Here is a 20,165-nt window from a genome sequence, read left to right on the forward strand (position 1 = left end):
GAACTGTTATTCTGAACATCTGTAGCTGAGAGGGTCAGTGGTAATTAAATGCAATTGTCAGTCTGAGACACTGATTGATGTTTTTGCATCCTCGTTGGTAACTGGCATATACTTGTCTGAGGGGAATGAAAACAAGGCTTTAGTGAGAGGTGTGAAGTATTAAAGGGGTAAAAGAGAGGACTGAAGAAGACAGATCTTCTAGTCAGTGTTGCTGAAATTAGAAATAAAGAAGGAAGTCTGGCTAAATGTCTGCGTGTATGTGGACTGAAAAATTAGTTTCAAAATCCCTGTTTTGACAAGAAAGGAGAAAGGGTTTATCGCTCAAAGAAACTGTGGCAAGGTTGGTCTCTGGGATCTTCCATAACAAGAACAGCAGTTGGGCATAGAGGTGGAGGGGATCTGGGGCACCTGTCTCCAGGGATAGGGAGAGCTCAGTGTAGCTGGATGTTTCCTAGCGGCAGCTATGTGCAGTCCAAAATGCTAACCAGCTCTTTGTATGAGATCAGCCCTGTGGATCCTGCTTATTGAGTGTGTTTCTCCTATAGCACTTCAAATTTGCAGACTCATGGATGACCCAAAAGAGAAAATGTTCTTAGTTCAGCTGTAACACAGATGGAAAGGTTTAGCAAAAGCTGTAGATGCTGTGATCCAAAAAAGGTTTCAAAACCTGCTCAATAGCATCACAGTTGAGTTTCAAAGCTCCTAAATACATCTGGATGAGCAGCTGGGTGTTAAAAACATTTAGAATCAAGATGCAGAGAACAGTCTTGCCAATAGTGATCCTCCAAGGTCTTGAAAGTGGCTCCAGCTACCCAAAAAAGGTAGGTTATTGCATAATAAGAGGTGAGTGGTGGGAGTTTTTGACCAGAACATAGAATGCAGAAACTTCTGAAAAGCTACTTAAACATACCCCATCATCAGCTGGGCACCATTTCTAAAAAGCAGAGAAAACCATTTCTTCACAGAGAAGCAGCAGCTTGGAGTGATTTAAAGGTCACGGTTCACTGGATGTTTTACATGGACACTTTTTGTTTAACTGTATGTGCATGTGTATAGGTGAAGCTTAAAACGGTAGGTTTCACCTTCTGAAATAACTACATAGACCCTTGTATTTCTTGATGATCTTGCGTTTGCTCTGAGTTGCTATGTTTGAATTTCCAGCACAAGTCCAGGGCAAGTTTCATTTTTATAACTTGTATTTTCCAGAGGCTTTTCTTTCTGCAAGAAATGGGAAAGCCTAATATTATCCTTTGCTACTAACTACCTTATGTCCACTGGAAAAAAAAAAAAAAGAATAAAGAAACAGAAAATCAGGGAATGATCTGAAGTCTTAGGGAAAGCAGAATAACTATTTTTACATGAAGATGGTCAAAGAATTTTCCATAAACTTTTATGGTTAGAAAGGCTGCTTTTTGTCAGTGTTTTCAGTGGAAAACTGCTTTTCATCCTTCAGTGGAGTACAGTTCCGAAAAAAATTTCCACTCTATTTTAGACTAGCTAACTAGAAGGTTTTAATCAAAAGAAGGTAATTGCTCACTGGTAGACCTTCTATTCCTACAAGGACTTGCAGCCAGACTCAGCCAACACACAAATAGTCTCTAGACTTAGAAACAAAAACTCCATGCATATGTTTTTCTTAAACTTGTCCTCACCCCAGGAGCCCAAAGCAGTCTTTCATACCACTGGAATCAGACCGACCATATTTTATTGTTGAACATGAGCTTTAACTGCATGTTTAACTGTCTTGCTTAATGCAGACAGGCAATTAAACTTTCACCCTCACCATCTTTGTGCTGCTTGGGAGGTGTGTTAAAATTAAATTCAACCAAAGCAGCAGCTGGTAGTGCTGCAGAAAGGACATGTAAAATACGGTTATACATTGCAAATGTGAAAAGAAAAGTAGTATAGTCTGAGGTCATTTGGGAAAAAAAAACAAACCCAAAACAAAACTCGAAAAGCAGGAATAAGGAAGTACTGTGTATTCCCAGTGCCTCTGTAGAAGAGATTTATGCACTTTCACCCAGCATACTTGGAGTCTGGCTTGATGTGCTTCAGTTGATGGAAAAAAATGACCATACTTATTTAGCATGTCTGTTTGAAGGTAGTTGATGAGATCCTTGGTGTTCAACACCAACTCCATTGTGCGTGTTCAGTACCAAATCCATTATGGTATCAGCCTCAAGGAGGCCCAGTGGCTTGCAGGAGTATGGCTTAATCCCAGGCAGGATCAGGGGTAAACCCATCTCTCTGCCCTACATAATCCATTCTCCCTCTTCTTTCTGTCCTGTCTTCCAGTGTTCCTCCTAAAAAGTAACAGCTCAGTCTCTGAACTGCTCTTTTCTAATGGAACTGGCTGTAAAATGTCACCCTCAGTTCATTTTCTACTAAGAACTGAAGAATAGTGGTTTCTAAATTAATTTGAAAATGTAAGCTCAGAAACACAGACCCAGTATTATATCCCCTTAAGTATGGCACCCAGCATACACTGGGTCTCTTTTTATCTTTAGATTCACAATGCTATTTTATGTACAAAGGAAATTAAATGTATATTTTTCTTTAAAAGATGAGATCTTCATCCATCACCAGCTGTCAGTTCCTAATAATGTTGCCCAGAGAAGTGTTATCTGTGATTTAGTGGCTTTAGTGGACTATCTTTTGTTGAACAGAGGACAGCAGAATAAAATTTCAACTTAATATAGCTCTTTTCATACTCCTTCTGAATAAACAGAGGAAAAGAGGAAAGCATGAGCAAAGAATCTTGGTTCCAGGCTCAAGTTTCTTCTGTTCTGCAACAGATAGGGCATTTTTAAGAAAGAAAAGGAAGGAAAATGAAAGTGGAAAAAAAAGGAGATAAGAGAAAAGAAGAAAAGTGGGAAAAAAAAAGAGTAGGGACAAAAATAGTAATAGAAAACAGAGTGTTCTTTCTGACTGGTCCCTCTGGATAGAGTAGGAAGGAAAATTGTTTCTCAGGAAAAACTTTTGAGCTCAAAAAATACTCATTTCAAGTCAGAATGAAAAGTCAGGTATAATATTTTGCAAGCTAGTGGTTTTAGAAGTACTTATATTTGGGTGAACTGCAATGTTTTATTTCGATTTTCATGTTTTTCCATTCTTGATTCTTTTTCCTCAGGTCGTTTAACTCTAGAAATGAAAAACCACGGCTGATCTTAAAAGCATGTTTTTCACTAAAAAGACTCTCAGCGCAAAATGTTTCAACAGTTCCCAAAACTTTTCACAAAAGTGTTCTCAATAAGAGTAAAGATCTATTGGAATAGATCCCCCCCAATGCAAAATGTCAATCAACCAGATTAAAAAAAAAAAACCAAACTGTAGAAGATCTTTTATCAGCTGTACCAGTCAGTTCCTCCTTCATTAATTGGTGAACACTGGTCCTGCTCGCTGACGAGTGTGTGACTGTACACCTCTGTGGCTGCGTATGCCAGTGTTCTCCCCGCCAGATGAGCACACCTGCATTTGGAAAGTTGCACGCTTGCAATTTAACAGAGGATTTTGCTGCTCGGTAACTCATAAGAAAAGACCTACCCCTTACTGCATCCAATATTCTGCTATCCCAGGTAATGACATTGTAACTTTTACATAAACTGATGAAGTTGCCTCTAAAAACTAGTTCCCCTTTCTCCCTGCTTTCACTAATACTACAGCCTAAATTTATTTCTTTAGTTCATCTTAAATAATGTCATTTTTTTATTAGATATTCAAACAGCATGCTTATATGTCATAATAAAATAAGAAGAAACCCAACATTTTTCCCAGTCTAATAAAAGGCATCGCCCCTGTTTAAGTGGTAAGTCTACGTTTTCCATCATTTTAAGTTACCTGTCTAGGAACAGATTGGCAATCAAAGACGGAAAGACTCCATTCCTACTCATGTTCATATATATATTTGAAGTGACTATTGTCCATGCAGTTTTGGAGTCATGTCTTACCATTATTTGGCTATCCACCCCACTGCAGGTGCTTTTTTGCCTTGCAGACATCCTGACTGGGTTGTAGATGTGATTAAAGTTAAACACATATTTTCTGTACAAAAGTCTGAGATTGCACCTTTCTTATAATGGGCCTTTTGGGCTGTGTGCTCCCTGTGAAGTGCAAAATTCCTTATCGGCTGTGCTGGAATAATAGACAGCAAAATTGTATGTTGTATTTTTATCATCCTTTAAATCAAGATGAACTTGAATGCAGTTTGATCGAATTTTTTAAAGTTCACCCTGGCCCTGATACGGGGGTTTTTTTGGAAGGTTTAAAAGTGAATTATGACAGACAGTGTTTTGCAACTTTACTTAGGGAAGTCATTGCAGAGGAACAGCTGGGACTATTCATGGTACATTTCACTTTAGCTAATGCCCCCTGTATTTTAAATAATCACAAATTTAAATGTCTTAAATGCTTGTTTGAATGTCTGTTTTAGTGTATCTTCCATGACCAGCATAGGACATGTCCTTTTTTGTTAAGTGGACTGAGGTTTCACACTAATCCAGGTTATTCAGATTTTGCAAGAAAAAGCTGGATGTGGGAATCTGTACTTTCTATGGACAGACACAGTTGGCTGGTCAGTGATTTTGAATACGAATAGGAGGAGGAGACCTTCATCTCTTATCTTTCATCTATTCAAGAAGATTTCTTACTGCTGTAATGAATTATTCACAACAGAAATTAAAAATTGAGCGGTCTTTGTCCCTTGAAGCTACACAGGGTTGTGCAATGTTATCTGACAGGTCCATTTTTCTAACACATACTGCACAGGATCTTAAAAGTGCAGGTACAATTTCCTGGCAAGGCCAAATTTGCACATTACTACCTTAGATTAACCTCATTAACTTGATAGTATCCTCTGCACGTATCGTATCATACATGGGTCTTGCAGTTATTTACCCCTGAGGTGTCTGTTGTTTTCCCCCCATCGTCTTTGCTAGCAGTAGAAGGATGCACAGGATTTTCTACAGCTCCCTAAGGTTGAAAACATCAATATATCTTCTCCCAAAAAGGATATTTTCTTCAAAAAAAAATTTTTTTTGAGGTTCTGTTGCTGGCAACCACTATCCACTTTAACTGCCACATATTTTATACAGTCTTTTCACATTTCCCTTTCTGTGTGTTCAGGTAATGCCAAGAAACTAGCAGGAGAACAGGTGTTAGTTCTCTTCTGTGCTCTCTGCCCGGAGATACTGTGATCTAGGAACTGCTGCAGCAGTCGACCAAGGTATTTCTGTGCCGTGTTCTTTTGTCCTTTGAGAAGTTTCTTTTGCCCTCGGAGGATTCACCACTCTCTGCTTTCTTTGCATGAAGAGGTATAGCAGAAGATATGAAATTTGGAAAATACATAATACCTTAAGGTCTCTGCTGTGTTGCCATATGACTGTTAAAGCTGGTTTTTAGAGGGTGTGCATTATATATCAAGGATAGATAGGTAGACAGACAGACACCTGCCCCCCCCCATTTAGCCCCAAAGACTGCATTCCCCTTTCTGTGCACACACAATGGAGAGCTGGAGCATAGTGTCCCTTTGCAGTCACTGCCCTGCCAAGGTGGGAACTTCCAGGGATCACCTCTGAGGGATGAGGATGGTTGCCTTAGCAGGAACTGGCTCTGTGCAGTGATTGCCTACCCAGGTTACGCAGAAGAGAATTCATTTTCCCACTGATGTACATGGCGGCTCCTTAGAAGTCAAGTGTCTAGGCAAACATTAACATCAAGACACATGCAGACAGTGATCACCTCATTCAAAAGTAGCTGTCTACCAAGGTGGGTGTTGAATTATGCTCCACCTCTTCTTTCCTTCCACTGATCTTGGAAGGCACTCAGATGATGAGATTTGATCGCTTTGCCTTTGTAAGGCTAGCTAGCTTTGGGTGAGCTGGATCCCAAGAAGTCTCCTCATTTAGTAAGCAGTCTGGGGAACTTCTCTTTTGGCTTTCATGGAAGCTAAGATAAAACCTTCGAATGGGTGCTTGCAAAAGCAGTGAGGGCCTGTGTGCCTCTGCTAGTGCCCTCAAGCTTCTCTCCCTGAACCCTCCTGGGACAGGGTTATGGGCTCTGAATGAGTTTGAAAATTAAGGCAGCTCCGATATTGCCATATTTTTTTAATTTATTATTTCTTCTTTCTCTTGAAAAGCTGCTGAGTTTCTTGACAACTTAAATAAAGATTATCTCAGTAAATTATTATTACAAAGATCAGCAAATATCTTATTCTGTCACACTGGTGTTTAGATAGAAATTGCAGTCCCAGCATTGCCTACTACAGAGCTAACGTATCCAAGCTACCTTTCTGATGAGGGAAATCATGGCATGGACAAGGGGAAGTCATACTATAGCTTTCTTGGGCAGGACTGAATGCAGTCCTGTCTGCTGGATGAAATAAGCTAAGGGAATACATCCTTCCTACTTCAATGCTTAGACCATCCCTCAGTCAAAGCTCATGTTGTATGGGCAATAAGGTCAGAGGATCCATAGTGTCCTCCAAGTCAACAGGGAGCAATAAAAGATATTTTCTGCCATTAAAGATAACCTTGTGTACAGCAAGGGCATGAACAGTGTGTCAGCAAACTGGCCCTGTGAGACTACTTTATTGATGCTGCTTCAGGTTTCTTGTAACATGCAAAACAGCATTATTATTACAGTAGAGAACTGGCACAGACTTTTCAGGATTATGTATTAAGAGCAGCAAGTCAAATACCATCTGCCTAACGTGATAAATTCTAAGTATTATTCCAAAGAGGTTTGCCTGAATCTCCTCTGCGGAGCGCAGAGGCAGGCGCCAGTCACTTGTATCCTCAGTCCCCTTCCCATTATCGCTTCTTGACCTTTTGGCTAAGATCAAGTGTAGTATCAGTTGAAGTCTTGGCATGCCCTCTCTTTGGGGACTCTCTCATGCCCTGGCAGCGGGCTGGGCTCGGTGACCTCCTAGCTGTTTTCTGTCTGTAACTACTATCATTCCTGTTATTTAAGAGAGCTGGCAGCTTTTAGAAGTCAAGGCTCCTTTAACAAGCCTTGCAAGAACAGCTGAGATGCATTGGCCTGAATTACTTCTGTTTGGAAAGGCAGGTGGACCTCCGCTTTCTAGCGTGGGAGAAGTTGTAATGCAGCTGGAGGGCTTGGTTCACTTCTGTCGAAGGCCGACAAAAAACATTCATCTGCAACAGGAGATTCTTTCTTTTTTTAATTACTTTGATGCTTAGAGGAAATATAAGCCAAAAATTTTTGGAAGAAGACAACACAGGTAAGTCCTCTCAGAGCTTTGCACCCCTGCATCATTGGGGTTCTGGGACCAGGCAAAAAACCATCTCTTACATAGGAAGATCTTAAAATACTGTGATAATATGTCTTCTAGTTTTGGTAGTTGTAAACTTCCTAAATTCAAAGCCAAGTATCCACAAGGGACTCTGTAATTGCCAGCCAGACTTAGTGCCTGAAGTCGTTACCTAATCCTGGCTTTTATACACCGATGTATTAATTTGCAATGAAAAAGAGTTTGTTGGGCAGTCAGAATAGGGGGAAGAGGCTGATGTCCCCAAACCTTTGGATGCTATTTTATCTGGGATTTTGTTGGGACGCTAGGTTTTTCTGTGCCTTGCCTTCCTGAGCTGTGACCCATTCTAACTCCTGTGACAGGAGATGGGTGCCTCTGTTAGAGCCTGTGATATGATGCAGGTGGCATGTCCTTTCCTTCCCAGTTTGTTTTTCATCCTGATGTAACTGCAGCAGTCTAACCTCCAAGTGAGGAGCTCTCCACTAGCAGATTTTGGCCAGAGATCTGTGCACATTTTTCTGGCAAATTCTTTTCAGAGCAGTCCCTGGTTTGCTTTCTGTAGTGGATCTACCTCAGGGATTATATGCAACAGTTGCATCTGTGTAATTACATGATGCGCAGGGGTTTGGGGTTTTGGGGGTTTCTTTTTTGCCTAAGTCTCTCATGAAAGGGGAAATGATATATATTATTTCTGGAAGAGACCATAAAATGATATAGCGGAACCTCGTGTGTAGCTGAAATAAAGGAATTTCACTCCAGCATTCCTACATCAAACCCAGTAAGTACAGGGTATCTTCCAGTCTTTTGCATGGTCAGAGATCACTTAAAAACTCCACCCTTGTCTCTGCAGCTACCCTTTGTGGAGGAGGTACATGGAGGACATTGCGAATTTGCCTTCCACCTAGGGAGGGCTGGCCAAGCGCAGCACCAGCCAGCTCTACATCCCTTGGCACAGGGAGAGATGTAGAAGACTTCTGCTGCAGGAAACCTCTGGCTGGCTTTTGTAGGAAGGCAGCAATGTCTTCCAGAGTGTTAGTCTCCCAGCTGATCTTGTCTCAAAGATCTGGCTGGTCTAATGACACAAGTTGTGGGCGGCCAGGTTTCGTTCACTGTCTCTCGCTGCTATTTTCAGGATGCGATTTTTCTATTTTGGTTGGCTGGGTGTGGAGGGAGTGTTGCTATGCTTTAGAGGACACTGCAATTAGATTCACTCAAAACAATCATGATTATTAATTATGACTGGTTTGTTACTAAAAAAGGAAAAGGTAGAAATAAATAATAAACCACGGTTACTTTGACGGCAATCTCTGTCTCTCTCTGTGTCTCCCTGAAGAGCTTTGAACAGACCTAGGAGCATTTGGGCTCCCTTTAGGGGACAGCAAAGCCCTCATTTCCATACGTGGCAGTGAGCCTTGCTCCAGTGTAAGTAATCTGATGAGTTCTCTGACAGGAGAACCGCATTTACCAGTTGGTGACTCTTGTTTGGTAAATCCCGGATAACTGCGGCAGCTGGGCAAATCTCAACTGTGTTCCAGATAATTAGCAAAAGTATTTGAATCAACAATGGCAGGGAAGCCACTGCAACAGCTTTCCTGAAACAAGTCAGTGAATAAACACTGAAAATTTCCAGTCCAAGTGAAATCTGTTTGCTGAGGATGGCTTCTTTCTCCCTGTGAGTCCATGGCCTCAGGCCTGCGATGTCTAACAGAAGCTGTTACTACCTGAAATCGCACTTCATTATCCCATTAGAAGCTGAACTAGAGAAGTGTCACGCTAGCTGCTGGCCCCGTTTGCCAGCCTCTTGCTCCTCCTGATGCGGTCGGGGGATGTCTTCGTGTCAGGAAAGCGTGCCGACCTGGGAAGCCGCTGCTTTGCGCTGCTGCAAATGCTGCAGGCGGGCTGGGGTAAGCGGCGGTGGCGAGAGCGGCCACGCTGCGCAGGACGGGGAGCCTGTGTGCTGGAAGGGCTCTGCGCTGCTGGTTGCTCGGTGGAAGGAAAACATCTGTTTTCTTCCAAGTTTCTGTAGAAATGGAATATACCGTGCAGTGGGGGCCTGGCAGCGTTGCCGTCGGTCTCTCACGGGTGCTGCAGCTCAGTGCCCTTGGGCCTGGCAGGACTCCGTCACCACGAACAGGCAGTCCATTTGGGGGGAGAGAGGGTGCAGGCTGTGCCATCCTTGTGGCAGCAGCTCTGCAGAGCTTTTCGAAACTCTCTTAGCGTTTATTTATACATATCATGTTCACTTTTGACTTTGTTTCATAGGAGCTGAAAAACTGTTTCAGTTGGTCCGAGCACATGTGAAAGTGTCTTTAAATTAAAGTAATCTCTTAAAAAGTAATGAATTCTTATCTCCTGTAATCAAAGCAGAAGGTCATCTTCCCTCTGCTTAATTTTTCTGGAGAGGTAACTCATGTTTCTGAGTTTACTAAGGAGCTTGCTTCCACATTCCCAAAGGAGTAATTCATCAGCCCTTAATACAAATTTTATACTCAAATGATCTCTGATCAGTAACTAAAACATAAAGTGAGTGTGTGGTTTTGTACATAAAGATGTCCTCTTCATCTAACTTCACTATGAAGTTGTTATATGAGGCCTGCATGCCGCTACAAAACATCCAACTCAAAAGGATTTTCTGATGTGTAAGAGTAAATGTCTGACTTTAAGTGAATCAAAAATTTTGGGACCACAAAAGATGTGGTTAAAGTGCTTTCAGTCATCCATTTCTTCTGTGAAATTTTGAAATGAAAATTTTGGAGTGCTTATTAAAAGAAGTATCTTTCAATAGTCCTGCAGTTTTGTGTGTAAAATTAGAGGCGTAAGGGCATTTTCTTCTGAAAGGACAATGAAAAGCCCATGTCAGTCCCTCAGTTTTGGGATACTGACAATGATCCCGACTAGATCGCTTGAGGTAAAATTCTCCCTCTAACAACTGAGGTCTTGTACCAGACTAATGTGTCCTGGTTTTCAATAAAAACAACCAAGTTGCTGGTTTTTCTTCCTTTTTGATCCTCTGTTGTTGAGATTTATTGCCTGCCATTTGTAGCATTTGCAACTTGCAATTAAGGCTTCTATTTTGAATACCTAATGGATAAGTAGGAATTGCTGTAACTTAGTATTTGGATAGGTCTTTCAAACCATAACAGAAAAAGAAAATGTTTCAGATGTGAGGTAAGAGCATTTAAAGCTAGAGGAAGTTTGTAGTGACCTAATGTTACATGAATAAACTGTAATTTTAGTACCTTCCCATCAGTTTGAAGAGCTCCCCTGCATAAAGTCTGTCTGATATCATCTGTAGGCTGATTTTTTTTTTTTTTTTTTTTTTTTAGCAGAATTGCAAGTACATTGAGCATTTGGAGCAAGGAAAGTTTAACATTTGTATAATTAACTCTTTGTTATCTAAACCCTCCTGGTTTTAAATGCTAAGCTGGCTTTGTGAAATAGACACTGGTTGAACATTCATCTCTGGTCTGGAATGAGTATTGGAGCACCCGATCTATGCACCCATGAGCTGTATCCCCTGGAAGGACAACCTACCCAGCCTGTGCACTGGTCCCCAGCCCCCTCTCTCCCCAGGCCCCCTCCCCTCAGAGCAGCAGGCAGTTGCCAGGGCTTTCCTGGTGCCCATCTACTGGAAGGCTTGTGTTTCAGGGGAGCATCTGGCTGCTGCATCTGTGATGAACCCCAGCTCCGTGTGTCTGCTCTACACTCAGTCTTATGGCAAGGAAGTGCCTGCGAGGACCTCAGAGAGTACCCAAGGTGGCCAACAGCATGAGAAATTTGGGCACTACTGGGCTAGGCCTTTAATCGTGCCGAAGGGCTGGCAGGTTGAAGGTTGGGCAGGAGAAAGGCTCTCTTCCTTATGGCTGGGCTGGGGGAGTGCTAACTGACGGTCATCCAAAGAACTAGACTGGCCTGTAAGTTTGAGCCTTGGTTGTTAGTGTTTTATAAAGGAAAGAGATAGTGAAAAGAAAGAAATGGTCTTGTCCCCCTGAACGCCTTTCAGATTAAATCACTGTTTGTTGGCGAACAGGAAAGCTGGAAATTCTGTTCCACCAGAGATGGGGGAGTGGAATGAAAGCCCGTGTGTATTTTTAGCATCCCTTGTAATCATGTCACCTTTTGAAATGAAACCATCAGTGCATTAGAGCGGAGAAAGTGGGGAGAGGACATGTTCTACCAGGAGAAACGTCAATGCTCAGAGTGGATTGACTGAGTCACACATTGACTGAGTGATTCTAGCACTGGCCAGGGCAGACCCATCTCCTCCCTGCTGCATGCTTCCTCCCCCTCCCAGCTCCTCAGTTTTATTTGGTTTCCTCCCTGCTGGTTGTCTCCTCATGCATCTCTTCCCAGGTGATTCTACCCTCCAAACTGCATCCAGCTGGAATAAAACCCAGCACATGCAAGATGCTTTGGGATATTCACCCAGAGTCCTGCCCAGAGGGTAGGCAGCCCTGGCAAGGTGACATTGCATGCCTTAATGGAAGCTACTTAGCGATGCCTTTTATCCTTTTGCCTAAGAAGAAAGCAGATATAACACAAGGAAGAGAGGGGGGCATCTGTTCAACAATGAATGTTTATTTGCTGTTCACCTCTGAAATGCCAATGAGCATTTGTGCTGTCTAGTTTGAACTGACTATTGGCCTTGGAGAAATTACTGATGCTGCTCTTGAAAGAAATTGTCCCTTACTTTCTGAAGAGATAGAAACGGTCTGTCACAGCCTCCCTCTGTAATCATGGATAGATCATGTCATTGCTCTGCTATATCCAGGAAGAGGGAGTAATTCCCCATAGTTCCCACCCTTTGCCTAGCCTACACAGGCTGGTAAGAAGGCAGAAACTAGTTTCTTCACATTTACACAATAACAAAACAATGATCCTCTGCAGTGGATGAATTCCTCGGTGCTGTTAGCATGCAGCTCAAACTGTTCGAGGTCACTTGTAGCTCTTCACCCTGTCCCCCCCTTCCCCCCCCCTCGGCCCAGCTCCAGCAGGGGCATGCAGGCACCAGCTGTGAGAATTGGAGGAATGGTTTGCACTGTTTTTTCAGCACGTTATTCAGCGCTGAGTGGGATGTTTTCACCCCTGGAAGGTAAAGAAGCAGGAGGGATACAACTGCTTGAGGAGGGTTGAGTGTTGCATGCCAGGCCATTCACTGCAGCTCTCTGCGCCTTGGCGAAGGGGCCATCTGTGACTCGGGTGACCTTCCTTACCGAACAAGGCAGATGTGCAATCAGTGCTGCAATCCTTTAAACAGGTCCTCTTGTCCCAGAGCCTCCTTTATGTGCCCGAGAGTGGCAGACAACCCTCACCTCTTTCCCCTTCCTCCCTCCACTTCTTCCCTTGAGCATTATATTAAATCCATTCTCCGTTGTACTGGCACCAGCAGAAATGTGATGTTTCTTCAGTGTGCCAAGACTTTGGTCTCATGTTTACACTGCCTCCTGCTGCATGAAAGCCGTCCATAAGTTTAATTAAGCCATGGTGCTGACTTTCTCCTCTTTCTTGTGTTTTTTTTCACTTGATAAACAGCTTCATGACTTGACTGAAGGCAGAAATGGAAAACTTCATGCTAAGGGTATGGGGGCTCCCTGAGACCAGCAAGCCCCCGAGCACAGCAAGCAAACACCAGTGGAGGGAGCTGATCTGGGCTGGAAGGCAGCCTGGTCCCACAGCCGCTGTGCTGCCCCTGGAGCTCCTGAGACAAGACACATGCTCTGCCCCTGTCTGCCAGAGCAAGGTGACACTCCTTTGCACCCAGGGAGGGGTGCAGGTCCAGAGGCAGCCATGGGGCTGCCTGCCTGGTGTTCCTTGCAGGATTTATTTATTTATTTATTTTTAGCCTGATCAGAGTTGCTGGGGATGCTGCTGCCATGTGTAGATGGGGCCAGGCAGCCCTCTTCAGCCTGCGTGTGTCCCCCCATATACCCTTCTAGTAAAAGTGGGTTATTCTCATCCAGAGTTGCTGTCTCGGTGACTTGGGATTGTTGTACAAATTTGGGGCATGGCTTTGTCATCCACTTGTGTGCGCACTGGTATGGTACCTTGCTAAAGCATCCCCAATGCTGCCTGAGCAAGGCCTCTCCAGCTCCCCAGCGAGTCTTGGCCAAGTTAGGGAGCAGTCCTGTGTACACATAAGCATTTGCTTTAGGGACTTACCCATCAGTTAAAGTGGAATTACATGCTTAACTTACTAAATTACTCTAGGCTTTGCTTAAGTATGTGATTAAGAATTATGTACTCAAAGATAACCATTTGTAGGGCTGGGGCTTGCTGTCCTGCTTTCATTTCCCTAACACCACAGGCAAATTACTTGTGCCCTCGTCTTGTTCTGCCCGGGTAATGTTTCCAGCCGCTGGGATCAGAGGGTAACAGACACAGGAGGCGAGACAGAGCATACAGACCCATAGGAACACCTCCGTGCTCTGGGAAGCCATCTCAAAACATGGGAGCATTTCAGAGGTCCAAATACAGCTGGAGAAGCTTATTTAAATGCTGCACAGGGCCAAACCCTGGCTGTCCTCCAACTCCAAGCCTTTCTTCAAGAGATCTTTCCCTCTGTGGGTGGGTTGGGAAGGAGCTGGCCACGGTTGTCGTCAGCCCAGCTGCTGTGTCCCACCGCCTGGCCAAGGACTGCTCGGTGTTTAGCAAGCTCAGCTTCGCAGACCGAAGCCCTCGCATACGTCCCCTGCCAGTGGTTTCTCCAAATTGCTATCAGTGTCCCAGGGGGATGGTGCTGGAACAATGCAGGCTGCCCCTCCCTTATGGTTAAACCAGTATTGAAGGCTATGAACAAAGAGGGCTGACGGGCCACGGTGACCACAGCCTTCCACTGGAGATGCCCGTCTGCAGAATGAAGCCAGGAAGATCATTTTGCTCAGATATCCAGACTCCCAGGCAGGGAGCTCCTGAGCAGGAATGGGTCTGAACTGATAATGGCCGCAGGTGATGCCCCGTGTCCATCAGCTTCTAGGTGTTAGTGTCTCCCAGCCAGTGCTTTTCAGAGAGAGAGATATCCACTAGGCCCTCTGTGATATTGGCAAGCTTTGGCTATGGCATGAAAGCAGCCAGGGAAAAGATGTATTGCCTCCTAAGGAAAGGAGTGCTGTGTAACTAGCACACTGGGGATGCCTGCTGCTGTCCTTTCTAGTCACCCCTCTCGTCTTTCTTATTATGCCTACGTGACCCATATTTGCAAAGATGGGGAATGCAGGTTAAGGAGCTGAAACCCATTTGGTGTTTGTGTGATTTTTTTCAAATACAGAGGCGTGTTTGGGGGCAGTTTATCCTTTTCTGGCCTGACCCTTTGTGGTGCCTCTTGTACCACCATCTCCCCCTTTGGGCTCAGCGAGGTGTTATTGCAGGTGGTGGGGATGTGGTGGTAGGCCAGAAACACTGCATGGACCCACTCCCATGGGCAGCCTTTCCTCTGCCCACGTTGAAGGGACAGAAGGGTGTGCAACTACCCGAGCAGAGCTGTAAGAGATGGCGCCTTGTGCACGTGCTGTGCAAACAAATAGCAGGGGTCCTTCAAGAGTCCTCTCTTCTGACATCGGCATCGTCACAAAATCTTGGAAGAGAGCTGTACCTCCTCCAGGCTGTCTTCTTGCACAAGCCGTGCCATCTAAACACATTGAGTAATCCCTGCCTCAGGCCCAAAACTTCTGCTTGAAATAGAGCAGATCAGTTAAAAATATTAGCTATTAATTTTAAAATCTTGTTACCGAAAGCTAGCCGTGTTCCAGAACGCATTGTAACGGTGGCTGGTTGCTCCCACAACTCCACATTTGGGGCCTGACTCCATCAAGTTCTTGGCTCCTGCCAAACTTCACTTATTTACGCATGTACTTCCACGTCTAAAACCCCACGGTGCCCTAAGAGCCTTCTCCTAGCCAAGTCCAGTGATGGTGACTTCCCTTTATCTGCAGAAACATATCCCCCAGTGCTATTTGGATGTTGCCATCTTCAGCTCCCGTCCTAAAGCGGGTGGCATGGTTATGGCTAATGACATCTTTGCTGTGCTCCTCCAGACCCTTGCATTTCCATGGTGGATGGAGTGACTCCGGGTGGTTTGTGTAGTTTTACAAAGATTTTCTTTCATCCTTGGGAGAAGATGAACTGTATCATGGCTGGCACATACACTTGCTTTCTGCAGCAATGAGCTGTTCATGGTTTATTTTCTCTCTAGTAAAGCACGAACCAGCTTGGACAATAATTTAATGGTGTCTCCTACAGTATGTCTAGTGTTTAAGGAGAACCGAGCCACTTATTTATCTGAAAAGCTGCCTTTGGAGCAGCCACTTGCTCCAGCCTGCACTGGAATGGAAGATCCCTGGCCTACAAAACGAGTGCTACTTTCATTGCCCTTGGACTAATCTGGCTCTCACAGTAAACCTAAAAATGCTGTTTCCACTAATCAAACAGAGCCCGCCCACACTGAGTAATTCCACTTTTTTTTTTTTCACTCCAGAGATCCCAGTGACAAACTTTTTGTCGTTTCAGTGTTACTGTTCAATTCATCCTGTGCACTCAAGTCAGTTTTCCACAGCTTTTAGCAGCTCTGTTGTTTGAACACAGCTTCATCCCATACCTCCTGCCTGTGTAACTCCTCTCTCTGGAACAAGCCAGAGAAAGTCAGGTTTTTATGTGTATGTGTCTGAGAGAGAAGCAGCTCTTTCCAAATTCCTGCCCATTGCATGGTTGTTTGGCAGCTGAACCCTCTACTGTAACCATTTGGGTTTTTTTTACAGAGGCGCCTCCTTGTCTCTGATCTTCTGATAGCAAATGTCTCCTTTCATGTCCTACATCAAGGCTGCTGCTTTGGCCTCCTATCCCATTTGCTCCTCTTTTTAATGCTGTGCCAAGCATATTAATGTCAGGCAGTGCTGCCCTGGACCCCTCGGCGTAACTCTGAATGCAAAACCTTCCCTTTGCCCACCTGAGCTTCACTGGGCCGGCTCCTTCCTGGCCCCATGTGCGGTCCAAGGTGGTGGCACCATCCAAACCATGGCCTGTGTACTGTCCTGTTTATTATTCTCAGGGATCCAGAGGGCTGGGCTGACTTCTGTCCCAGCTGGCTCTGCTGTGGCCATCTCTAAATGCATCCTCCTACCCTCTAGTAAGAAATGCCCGTGGTCCAAGCCTGGCATTTGGGACCAGAAGAAGGAAGGGGGCCCATGGAATAAAATACCTGTTGTATGCAGACATGGGTGCGTTATCAGAGCCTGGCAATGAAGGACCTGCTGCTGACAATGGTGCCCAGCTCCTTTGGGAGCACATGCCACCTCCTCCTCCAGGCTTTGTGGGGTACTGGTCTGCTGCCTCCAATTCACCTGCTCACATGTAAGCCTTATCCTCAGTCTAAATATACTGCAAACCCATTGAAAATCAAGAGCAGGCTGACAGGGAGAGAGACAAGCTGTAAAGGCAATGGAGGAGAGTGGGGGGAAGGTGCAAGATATTTGACAGGTGATTAGCATTAGGGATTTTCTTTCTATTTATCCTGGTGTAGCTGCACATAAGCCAGTTGGACTGCTCTGTACGTGCCCTGGTGTAACTGAATTTTGCTGCAGCATTAGTATGAACGTTGATCCACTGCAATACAGAGGGAAATGCTCCTCATCGTCCACACCTCTAGTGCACAGGAGGGGTTTATCCAACCTGACCGATGCCCTGCAACACACTGTTGATGCCCAAGTTAATAAGGCAAGGGAGGATCCGGTCATTCTGCGTTACTGACAGCCCCCCTGGGCAGCCAGAGTACTGCACAGTGTGACAGCTCTTGCTGGCTCTGGCTTAGCTGGTGATGAGTCACCTTGAGTGCCTGACTTCTTGATAAACCCTGGAAAAAACCAGGGCAGTTAAATGTCAGCCAATGGGGAAAATTTTCAGCTGGAGTAGGTTAAAGTAGCTCCACAGCTGTCAGGGACACTTGGCCACCAAACACCCACCTCGAGACCTGGCTGGTTCAATAGCACGCACCTGCAATGACTCTGCTGGGGTGAGGCTGGTGAGATGGTCCACAGTTTTTAAGGAAAGCCTGAGTTGCTGGTACCGTTTTCTCTCTCCTGAGACCTCAGGGTTTGTCTTATTACTGAGACCACGTAGGTAAAGAGAAAGGTTCTCTCTTCCCCTGCTTCTCAGGAATTCTGGTAAGGAAGCAGCTGAGAAAATGCCTCAATTTCTGTCTAATCTATGGTTCTTTCCAGCTCCTCAGCTGTCTCTTTAGTCACTTTAAATGCTGATAGGAATTATTGATCTCATTTACCCTCTGTATATCTTGACTGATTCTTTATTTGGAAACCAGAGTCTTGAGATGCAGAGGAAAAGCAAAGCTCGTCTCATGGGCTGGAACAAAAACGTGCTTTAGTGTATCTGAAATCTATAAGAAGGCTTTGTGTTTCCATGGGTTGTGCTGAAATACTGAGTCCCTGGCAGGGAGGGGACCGTGACCCACTTCTGTGCTGTAGAGAGGACTCTGGCCTCCTGGTCCTCCAGCAAGAACCTTTCTTGCTACCACCCTGGTGTGCATTTCTCCAGCTTATCTGAACTCACAGCTCTGGGAAACAGCAGTTCCCGCTCAGGAGGAAAGCTGCAGCCAGCGTTTCTGCCTCTGTCCAGGCAGCTCCTGCCCTCCAGGGCAGGTCTTGATGGTCCTGAGGCATAAGAGACAGACCTAACTCTTCATTTCCAGTTAGTGTTGCACAAGCTTCCCTCAGAGCTGCAGCTCTCATCTTAGGTTTTACAAGCGGGCTTGCTGGTCAGTCCCCAGAGCACTGAGGGAAAGCTCAGTAAAGAATATGGTTGACTCTTTAACCCTAGGAGCAGTGAGAGCCACCTTTTCCAACAGCTGTGCTCAACGGTGAGATAAGTTTCAGATGACCCACTTGTGGGAAAGAAAAGAAAGAAAAATAATTCTTAATTCTGGACACTTCTTGACCTACTTCCCAGCAGTGTTCCTTCCCATTGTCTGAGAGCGCCCAAGTTTTGCAAGGAAAATTGCTTTGTGACTGTTAATAGTTAAATGCAGTTTTGTTTATGGGATGTTTTAGAAAACAGAAAGAATAGCTAAGTGCACAGACAGACTGTTGCATCCAAATGATTTACTGCTTTGCCTTTTATAGCTCTTGATTACATCAGGTTGCTGCATCAATATCTTGTCTGTTACAGTCCAGCCTGATGGGCCAGCAAGGCAAGGAATATTATTGCTGGGTGGTTTTCCAGGTGGTGTGGCAATTAAAATAGCTTTCCAGGGGGATGTAGTGCAGATCTCCCAAAGCTGGGAAGCAGTTTAAACTCATGCATGTTCAGATGCTTGTCTAGCCCATAGATCTAAAATAAAAATACACTTTTCATAAAATGTCCCAGGTATTTTGCTTAGGACTGGCTGGCTGTAGTTGAGCAAAAACCTTGCCTGAGTATTTCACTGCATCTGTCTTTGATCCAGGCTGCAATCTAGAAGTGCAAATAGCTGTCTGTAGCAAGAGATGAGTGAGGGCTGTAAATCAGGGTCCGGCCTCCAAAACCTCTAGGATATGAAGCTGACTCCAGTTCAGAGAGAGGCACCAGTAGCAATGCCTTTCTCCAGGCTGGGATTCACAGGCTTAATCTCCTTCAAAATATCAGCAGGGTAGGATCCAGGACTTAGTGCCCTAAGTGCCACATCAGCATTTGGCTTTGCACCCACAAGCCTCGTGGTCCGTCTGGAAGAGTGCCCTCCTGCCTTCCTAACAGCTGAGGAAGCGTGTGATGGGATTTGGCTTTGAGGACCCAGCAAAGCCTGCAACGGGAATAGATTCCCAATGTGCTGACAGCTCGTACAAGGCCAGACCCGAACTCAAAGGAGATTTCACCATGTATTAGAAAATCTATCCCTGCCCTGTTGTGGTCCCCCTCCCTTCTCTGTCCCCTTCAGCAGGCAAACCAGCTTTTGCTGTAGGATGCAGAAGGTGGCGGAGTGAAGGTAACTGAGGTTGTGTGCTCCACTGGTTACCTCCACCATGGCACAGAGTAGCTGTGGGACAGGGAGGAAGGAAGAGGGGAAGGGGCTTCATGCACTTTGAGAGAGCCTTCCTCACAGTGGGCAGAAAGTGGGGCTAGAAAAGCAAGTACTAAACCAGTTCATCAATGTCTTGGTGAAAGAAGCAATAGTTGTGACCTTAAGGCCCGGACAACACACAATGGGGGAGGCAGGGGCAGAAAAGGCTCCCTGGTGAAAACCATTTTCATCAACAGTTCAATTTCCTACTGTAGCCAGAGCTTCTGCCTCATTCGTGTACTTCTCTAAATCAGATACACTTTATACTCCTGTTCTTTGGCTGCACACTAGGCACGACAAGTGATGGCAGGAAATTGAACACAGGACATGTCCGCGGCTGCGGGGAATGTGATGGCATTAGCAATCTGACCAAGTGTCTCTTTCTGGTGGCTCCAGAACTCACTGAAATACAGCATAGAGCCTCAGATCCAATTTCCTGCTCTCCTTTATCCTGGGTGAACATGGCAGTCAGAGCAACTGCCTGTCATTATCAGGTGATCCATCATATTAAAACAAGGGGGAAGGAAAAACCACAGCAAAAAGGAAAATTAATGCTCTGCAGCCTTTGAAGTACTTCCCCTTTCATCCTAGCCCATAAAACTTTGATTTAGTTTTATATCCTGGCTCAAGGGTTTCTGTCTGTCCCAGTGCTCTGATCTGCTCAGACCAGTTTGGACACTGGTGGAAACCAAGCAGTACCTGCACCCATGTGTGCTAACCTGGCCCACACTAGCCTTCCCTTCTGGACAGGGGCAACGCAGGTGCCTTGCAGGACTGTCACTTCACCCGTGCTGGCTAACACCATCCCATGCCAGGGAAGCAGGAGAATTGTTGCTGCCCCAGGTAATCCCCTTCCCCACC

The sequence above is a fragment of the Haliaeetus leucocephalus genome, unplaced genomic scaffold (assembly GCF_000737465.1).
Source record: "Haliaeetus leucocephalus isolate CR32 unplaced genomic scaffold, Haliaeetus_leucocephalus-4.0 Scaffold417, whole genome shotgun sequence".
NCBI lineage: Eukaryota > Metazoa > Chordata > Aves > Accipitriformes > Accipitridae > Haliaeetus > Haliaeetus leucocephalus.